The sequence below is a fragment of the Zootoca vivipara genome, chromosome 1, assembly GCF_965207765.1.
Source record: "Zootoca vivipara chromosome 1, rZooViv2.hap1.1, whole genome shotgun sequence".
In the NCBI taxonomy this organism is placed as follows: domain Eukaryota; kingdom Metazoa; phylum Chordata; class Lepidosauria; order Squamata; family Lacertidae; genus Zootoca; species Zootoca vivipara.
The window spans coordinates 14,996,442-15,005,354 of NC_142582.1; the positions used below are offsets into that span (position 1 = coordinate 14,996,442).

General features: G+C 50.7%; 1 long non-coding RNA gene across 2 annotated transcripts in view; it reads right to left on the minus strand.

Annotated features, from left to right (window-relative positions):
- Nucleotides 1-8,220, minus strand: part of LOC148687482 (uncharacterized) — a 35,282-nt gene extending 27,062 nt beyond the window's left edge. For both annotated transcript variants that reach the window (XR_015946506.1, XR_015946505.1), the window contains exon 1: nt 3,945-8,220. This is a non-coding gene — a long non-coding RNA (uncharacterized LOC148687482). The remainder of the gene's footprint in view (nt 1-3,944) is intronic.
- Between the last annotated feature and the right edge of the window lie 693 nt (nt 8,221-8,913).

Here is an 8,913-nt window from a genome sequence, read left to right on the forward strand (position 1 = left end):
CACGACCGGCCCCGCCATCCCAACCGAGCGTCTACCACGAAGACCTCACCGACGAATCCGAATCTGACAGGGAGGAAGTACACCGAGTACAGCGGCGCACTCAAGCAGCACACACACCACAGCAGCCTCGACGAGAAGGAGGGAACTGTGCAAGCTGCGGGGAGAACCACGAGAGGAGGACCTGTCGTTTCCGCAACGCAGAGTGCAGGCAGTGCAGAAAATTGGGACACATCGCCCGGGTGTGTCGGGCTCGACTCACCCGTCGACAAGCATCAGATGACCGACCCAGGAGCCCCAGGTCACACGGCACCATGCACCAAGGCAACTCGACGGAGATCACGGACTACCAGGTATTCCAGTTGCCCCATCCCAGCACAGAGAAAATTTATAAAGAGGTACAGATAGAGGGAGCCCCATGCCGCATGGAGCTGGACACGGGTTCAACTCTATCCATAATCTCGGCCCGAACATTAAGGGAACTGTGCCCTAATGGGGGTCCCAAACTAAGGCCGGCCCCATTCACCCTCCGGGACTTCCAGAAACGTAAGGTCCCTACTATGGGGGTGGGGACCTTCAGGGTGCAATATCGAGGGCGAAGGCAACAATTGGACTTGCTGGTAGTTAAGGGCCCGTACGTTAGCTTACTGGGACTGGCATGGTTTGGACCTCTGGGGCTAGCCATTACCGGGGTGAACCACACTAGCTTACAAGTGGACGTGGACGCCATATGCAAAGAGTTTCCAGGGGTTTTCGATGGGGCATTGGGACGATATACAGGACCCCCCATTGCCCTACAGCTAGACCCCGCTGTACGACCCATCAGGCACAAGGCCCGCCGGGTCCCGTTCGCCCTGAAACCCCGCATAGACGAGGAATTGGACCGGCTCGTGGAGCAAGGAGTGCTGGAGCCGGTGCCCAACGCCCCCTGGGAAACTCCAATTGTCACACCCGTCAAGCCTAACGGTTCGGTCCGCATCTGTGCAGACTACAAATGCACCATAAACAAGGCTCTCACGGCCCATGCATACCCAGTGCCAGTGGTCAGCCATGTCCTCGCCACCCTGGCTGGGTCAAAAATCTTTGGCAAACTGGACTTGGCCCAAGCGTATCAACAGTTGCCTGTGGACGAAGCCACAGCAGAGGCTCAGACGATTGTGACGCACAGAGGGGCATTCAGAGTTAAGCGGCTGCAATTTGGCGTTAGCGTGGCACCAGGCATATTCCAGAATCTAATGGACTCTCTCCTTAAAGGGATTCCTGGCGTCACCCCCTTCTTCGATGATGTACTGATCGCCGGGCCCACACCAGAGGAATTTGAGGACCGCCTCCGCTCCGTCCTGCACCGTTTCCAGACGGCGGGCCTCAAGGTGAAGCGGGAAAAGTGTTTACTGGGAGTTCCGCAGGTGGACTTTCTGGGATTTAAGGTGGACGCAGAAGGGGTCCATCCAACCGGTGACAAGGTACGGGCCATTTGTGAGGCCCCAGCGCCCAAGAGCAAGCCCGAACTTCAGTCATTCTTGGGACTATTGAACTTTTACCATGCCTTCCTTCCCCATAAGGCAGCGGTAGCGGAGCCCCTACACAGACTCCTAGATAAAAGGGCCCCTTGGGTGTGGGGCCAGCGACAAAGGGCCGCATTCCAGGCAGTCAAGGACTTGCTCGTCTCGAACTCGGTCTTAGCACACTTCGACGAGAGGCTGCCAGTGGTGCTGGCATGCGACGCCTCTCCCTATGGCATCGGCGCTGTCCTGGGACACCAACTCCCGGATGGAAGAGAGGTGCCGGTGGCATACTTCTCCCAGACGCTTGCTGCAGCCGAACGAAACTACTCACAGATTGACAAGGAGGGTCTGGCAATCGTGAAGGGCGTAAAAAAATTCCATGATTTCTTGTACGGGCGGCCCTTTACCATAGTGACTGACCACAAGCCGTTGCTTGGCCTGTTTGCCCCTGAGAAGCAGACCCCCCAAGTGTTGTCTCCACGTGTCCTCAGGTGGTCAATTTTCCTTGCCGGCTACCAGTATGCACTAATCCACCGCCCTGGGAAGGCGATGGGCCACGCAGACGCCCTCAGCAGGCTACCACTACCAGAAACAGGCCCCGACCCAGCGCCTGCGCAAGAGGTTATGACCCTGGAGCTGCTTCCCGACCGACCCATTCAGGCACAAGAAGTTGCGCACCATTCCACAAAAGATAGGGTCATCTCCCGGGTCCTGGACTGGGTGTGGCGAGGATGGCCCAGCAGCAGCCCCGGGCCAGAATTCGCTGGCTACACAAACCGCAAACATGAACTGTCGGCCCACAAGGGGTGCCTGTTATGGGGAAGCAGGGTTGTTGTTCCCCAGCCCCTCCGCAAAAGGGTCCTCACAGCCCTACACGAGACACACCCAGGGGTAGTGAGGATGAAGGCCCTTGCCAGGAGTTATGTGTGGTGGCCGGGGATTGACAGAGAGATAGAGGCCTGGGTCCAACACTGCCAGACCTGCCAAGAATCCCGCCCGGATCCCCCAAGGGCCCCAGTCCAGCCCTGGGAGTCCGCCCGACATCCATGGTCACGCTTGCACGTGGACTTCGCTGGCCCCTTCCAGGGAAAAACATTCTTCATAGTGGTGGATTCCTACACCAAATGGCTGGAGGTCGCACTGGTACCATCCACTGCTACGGCGGCAGCCATCCGGGTACTACGTAAGCTGTTTGCGACCCACGGGCTCCCTGACACCCTCGTCTCGGACAATGGAACCGCATTCACGTCAGAGGAGTTCCAGACCTTCACAGCGCAGAACGCCATCCGCCACATCCGCTCAGCACCATTCCACCCTGCCACCAATGGCCAAGCGGAGCGCATGGTGCGGACCACCAAGGACAGCCTCCGCCGCATGACACAAGGGGACTGGGAATACCGCCTTGCCGCATTTCTTCTAGCACAGCACAGCACCCCAAGCACAACGACGGGCCGGAGCCCAGCTGAATTACTAATGGGCCGGCGCCTTGCAACTAGACTGGACCGACTTCACCCCGACAGAGCTCAGGATGAGGTAGTGGTGGGGAAAGGCAGGAACCCCCGGACATTTGTGGCCCAGGACCCAGTGTATGCAAAGAATTTTGGGGCAGGCCCAGCATGGGTACCCGCCACAGTCACCAAGGTGACCGGTCCCGTGTCGTACGAGGTACTAACGGAAGGGGGGCAATGTTGGCGCCGCCACTGTGACCAGCTACGGCGACGATTCCCAGGAGGAACCCGGGAGGAGAGCGGGACAGAGGGGTCCCAAGGGGACAGCAGGGCAGTGAGGCCTGTAGAGCGAGAGGGGTGGGCAGGGGAAGCAGAAGCAGTAGGCACAGAGGGGCGCCCCGAGGCTGGAAGGACACCGGAACCAGAGCTACAACCTAGTGGTTCAGTGGCGCCAGACCAGACAGCCCTGGCACAGCCAGCAGCCTCGGAACACGAGCCAGAACCAGAACCCCTGACCAAGGAACACCCCAGGCCACAACGCACACGGAGGCGGCCAGCAGACCTTGGGGACTACGAATGCAACTTCCCGGGCAGGACTGGAACTTAGAGGGGAGGGGTGTTATGTACTGAGCTGAATCCTAGAACAATAGGATTCAGAATCAGCGGGAGCTACCCAATCCAACTCCAGGTGGAAGTGAATCCTCAACCTGATTGGCCTGCTGGAGCAGCCAATCAGGCGGCTGGCAGAAGTGAATCTGCTACCTGATTGGCCTGTAGGAGCAGCCAATCAGGCTGCAGGCAGAAGTCAATCCACAATATAATTGGCCCACAGGTGTAGCCCTGAAGTAGCCAATCACGCAAGGCCCATTGTGTAAATAATGTGTATAAGCAGATGGTTTGGGGAAAAGAGCCATTCGTCTTCTCTTCTCCTCCTTGATGACTATGAGCTGAATAAAGAGCATGAAATTTACTCTTGACTCCGAGTATATTTCACCTCCTGACAGTGATCAGTTCTGGTTTTGTAGGCATTGCTCAAAACCTCGCTGGAATCATATAAAGAAGCAGATAGTGATTTTCTCTTACATTTATACAGATGAAGCAGAACCTTTTGTAAATATAAACAAGCATTATTGCTCTGATAAAGGAGCTTGCAATGTTCTTTCCTACTTTCCCTCATTATTAATTCTAGACTGAAGAAGTTGTCCTCAGTCAGCAAAATGATATATATTTCAGACAGCATTTTGTCTCTGTCTCCTGGTATCACAACACCATTATTATGAAAATTACAGCGCCAAAGCCAAGGCCTTGTTGGCCTGTTCAGTAATATAGACTCAAACAAAATGGTCTCAATCTCTGCTATCAGAAAAGATTAAGGCAAGGCAAGTTCAGATTATTCTCAACAGTTCTGCAATCTTTCGGTAGACTTTCTGAATGGAGCTCACAGACCAGCAGGGGTTGAGAAGCTCCTCTGTAGTAGAAAGAAAAGTACTTCTGCTCACACAATCAGAGCACCCAGTTTTTGCCAACGCTCTCTATCCACTTAAGCCCCGTACTATCCTTGATAATTTTGCTTTTTAGGGTAGGACAGGATGGGAAATGGCAAAGAGGACTGCAGTGTGGGAGATTGCAGTCAAACATAGCTATGCACGACTGCTATGAAGGGGTGCATGAAGGGGTAAAGAACCACAGAGTTGTATTGCTAGATAGACTCAGCTCAGTCACACTTTCTTCTGGAGAGAAAGTGAAGACTTTCTCCTTCCTTCCTTCCTTCCTCCCCTCCCCCCTGCATCATGTAACAACATGGATGTGTGTGAGCTTGCTCCCCAAGCTTACAGCACATGTTTGGAACTAAAATACCCAAGAGTATTTTACCCGTGCTATCCTTGCTGCGGCATGGAACAATGCATGACGGAGACTTTGAATCTGTAAGTAAATCATTTTAAACTTACTTAGCAGTGTGTGGTCTGCTCAATGCAAGAGGGGTAGAAAGAGGGCAGTTGCTATATGCAGCTGAACAGGATAAAAAGGTCTAACGACCTATATTCCAATACTGTGCTGCTTATTTTTGTGAGTTTGAAACTCTGCTATTGGAGTTCTCTGTGTGCTAGCTCTGCATTTTAAATCCAGGTACCCAGGTGATTATTTTGCTGTTCACCCACACATGTGGGTCTACAGAGATACATATATTTGGTTTCCTCCCACATACAAGATATAGGAACAGTGAGAATCGGGTGCTTCAACGTGTGAAAGGAAGCGCTTTCTGAGAAGGCAAGGTCAGATTTTGATTGACATTAGCTACACTGCAGCATGTATTTTATGGTCACTAAAACAGAGAGTTCCTGCCAACCTAGCAGTTCGAAAGCACATCAAAATGCAAGTAGATAAATAGGAACCGCTATAGCGGGAAGGTAAACAGTGTTTCCATGTGCTGCTCTGGTTTGTCAGAAGCGGCTTTGTTATGCTGGCCACATGACCTGGAAGCTATACGCCGGCTCCCTCGGCCAATAATGCGAGATGAGCGCGCAACCCGAGTCGGTCACGACTGGACCTAATGTTCAGGGGTCTCTTTACCTTTACCTTTAAAACAGAGTAAGGCTGCAATCCTAACCGCATGTATTCAGCAGTAAGCCCCACTGAATTTAGTAGGACTTACTTCTGAGCAGACATGGCTAGGATTGTGCTCTTAAAGAGGCATATCACTGAAATAACTCACTTGCATAAATGTGAACAATTCAAACTATAACCTGAAATGGGGGGGAAAACGTTTGTATGCCGGGGGCTTGTGCTGTGCTATGTAATAGAGGATTAAAGCTAAACTAGCCAGTACAGAACTGTCAAATATTTACCAAGCCATTCACTAAATTATATGAAGAGAACAATTTACTGGATAATGGCGTGTGTTCCTTCAGAACACTCCAGACTCTTTTACTCTTCAGCACCTGAGGTTCCTGCTAAATGAAATGTAGACACGGCTTTAAAATGTTTGAAGCACTCATCCAGAAAATTAAGGTCAATGTTGAACAGATGGCTCCTGCGGGGTGAGGGGATTCTGTTTCAACCATTTTTATCATTTTTTTAAAAAATAAGCTATAAATGCGGGGGCGGGGGAGAGTGAGTTTGATGGAATGTACGGTGCTCTGTATCATTCTCCTTCCCAGCTATCGAAATCTCTTCCGCATGGGAGAATGTTCCTACTGAAATGTTACAGCCACACCACCAACATTTAAATCCAACGCACACCATACATTTGCAGCACATTTAAAGCACATGACTTCCTTTAAAAAAACTAAAAAAATGCTGAGATCTGTCGTTTACACCACACAGAGCGGCAATGCTCAGCACCTGTTACAAACTACAGTTCCCAGGATGCTTTGGGAGGAAAGCCAGGTGATTTGAATGTGCATTAAATGTATGGTGTGGGCAGGGCTTTTTTTCAATTGGAACGCACCGAAACTCAGTTCCGGCACCTCTCAAGTGGGCGCCATTGCCACTGTAGGAGTACGGAGGTGTTCGTGGTGAGTTCTGGCACCTCTTTTTCTAGAAAAATAGCACTGGGTGTGATAGAAGCACCTTCCTAATGCTCTACAACAGGCTGCTCCTCCCCTATCTTTCAAAATACATATCAAACGTGCTATGCGATATCTCTCTTCTGTTCTAGAAATGCAGACAGAGTTCCGGAAAAAAAGAAAATGTTTCCTAACCACTGCCATCGCTGAAGATTCCATCAATGGTAATATTGTAAAAGTTGGGGGTTTTGCCCAGGGCAGGAGTGCAGAACCTTTGTCCTTCCAGACGTTGCTGAACTACAGCTCCCATCATTCTTGGCTATTTTGGCCATGCTAGCTGGGGCTAATGGGAGTTTGGCAATATCTGGAGGGACAAAGGGTCCCCAAACCTATCATAGCAGAACATCAGCATTGCTCATCAGAACAGCATTTCATTATTAGACTAAAGGTAAAAATAAAGGACCTTTATGGTGTTAATGGTAATAATAATAGTAACAATAGTAATAATAATAATAATGGTAAAAAAGGTAAAAGACCCCCGAGTGATTATGTCCAGTCAAAGGTGACTATGGGGTTGCAGCGCTCATCTCACTTTCAGGCCGAGGGAGCCAGCATTTGTCCACAGACAGCTTTCTGGGTCATGTGGCCAGCAGGACTAAACCGCTTCTGGTACCACAGGACACCGTGACAAGTGCCAGAGCACACGGAAATGCTGTTTCCGTTCCCGCCGCAGTGGTACCTATTTATCTACTTTCATTGGCGTGCCTTCAAACTGCTAGGTTGGCAGAAGCTGGGACAGAGCAACAGGAGCTCACCCCAACATGGGGATTCGAACCGCTGAGCTACTCCATCTCCCCTCCCTCCCTCCATCTCCCTGTCCATGTTGCCATTTCCCACCCCAACTGACTGTTTGCACATGAAAGTTGGGTGAAGGGGGCATTGGGTCCTTGGTTTGCAGGTTCTTCCTCCCCCCAGACCCTGCTGGTTTGTTTTCCTGAAATCCTACTGTAAAAGTGCATAAAATGCAGATATTGCCATGCTTCACAATCAAACTGCATTCGAGGCTGCAATCAGGCAATGGCTGCACTTTCACTTTGCCTACTCAAGCTGATTAGCTCAAATTAAATCTCATGCCAATCAAGCGGGGAGTGGGAGGAAAGAGCAAAGAATTCCCTAACGCATAAGAGCGTCTTATTTCTCTTCTTCCCGAATAACAGAAGAAAAAAGAAAAATAGCAGGTGTAAACTGCTATTTATTCCAGTTCCTCCTCACCACTCCTGATTCTCAAAAGCTCCTTCATCTCTAGACCAACTTCCATGCATTTCCAGAATGCCTCCTTAAGGGCAGCGAGACCGTGGGGATGGGTTACACTGGACAGCGCAATCTAGGCAGTACAATCGTACTTTGGTTTTTGAACAGCTTAGTTCTCGAACGTTCTGGCTCCCTAAATGGCCTCGGTCCAGTATACCTGAAGGAGCGTCTCCACCCCCATCGTTCTGCCCGCACACTGAGGTCCAGTACTGAGGGCCTTCTGGCGATTTCTTCGTTGCGAGAAGCCAAGTTGCAGGGAACCAGGCAGAGGGCCTTCTCGGTGGTGGCGCCCACCCTGTGGAACGCCCTCCCATCAGATGTCAAAGAAAAAAACATTACCAGATTTTTAGAAGACATCTGAAGGCAGCCCTGTTTAGGGAGGCTTTTAATGTTTAATAATTATTTTATTTCATTTTTCTGTTGGAAGCCGCCCAGAGTGGCTGGGGAAACCCAGCCAGGTGGGCGGGATATGTATAATAAATTATTATTATTATTATTATTATTATTATTACTACCCTGTCATCTGACTGGGTTGCCCCAGCCACTCTGGGTGGCTTCCAACATATATAAAAACATAATAAAACATTTAAAAACAATAAAAAGCCCTATACAGGGCTGCCTTAAGGTTGTATATTTACTTATCTCCTTGGCTCAGGGGTTGCACAACTCCATACCGTCCAACATTTAGCCAATGAAACTACGGATGCCCTAAGGAAAAGCGGGACATTTGGGGATCAAATCAGAAACCAGGATGGTTTTTGTAAATCCGGGACTGTTCCTGGAAAATAAGGGCACCTGCAGGGTCTGTACAGCCTGCTGGGCCCCAAAGCCACTCCTTTTAGGGTCAAGGGGCCTAGGAAGTTGCCTTGCACTGAACCAGACTGTTGGTCCATCTGCCTCAGTACACGGACTGGCAGGGGACCTTTTGCCTGCAAAGCAGATGCCCTACTATGGAGCCATCATGGCTGGAACATCATGCTGCCTTGCACGAACCATACTGCCCTTCCACTTGTGGCAAACCGCCTTGGGATCCAAGCCAGCATGTTCGCTGTGCGCACACGCAATCGCATTTTCCTGCACAATAGGACAAGTCAATATAAAACCGCAGGGACCTATAGGTACAAATGGCAGATTTGCTACAAAAGC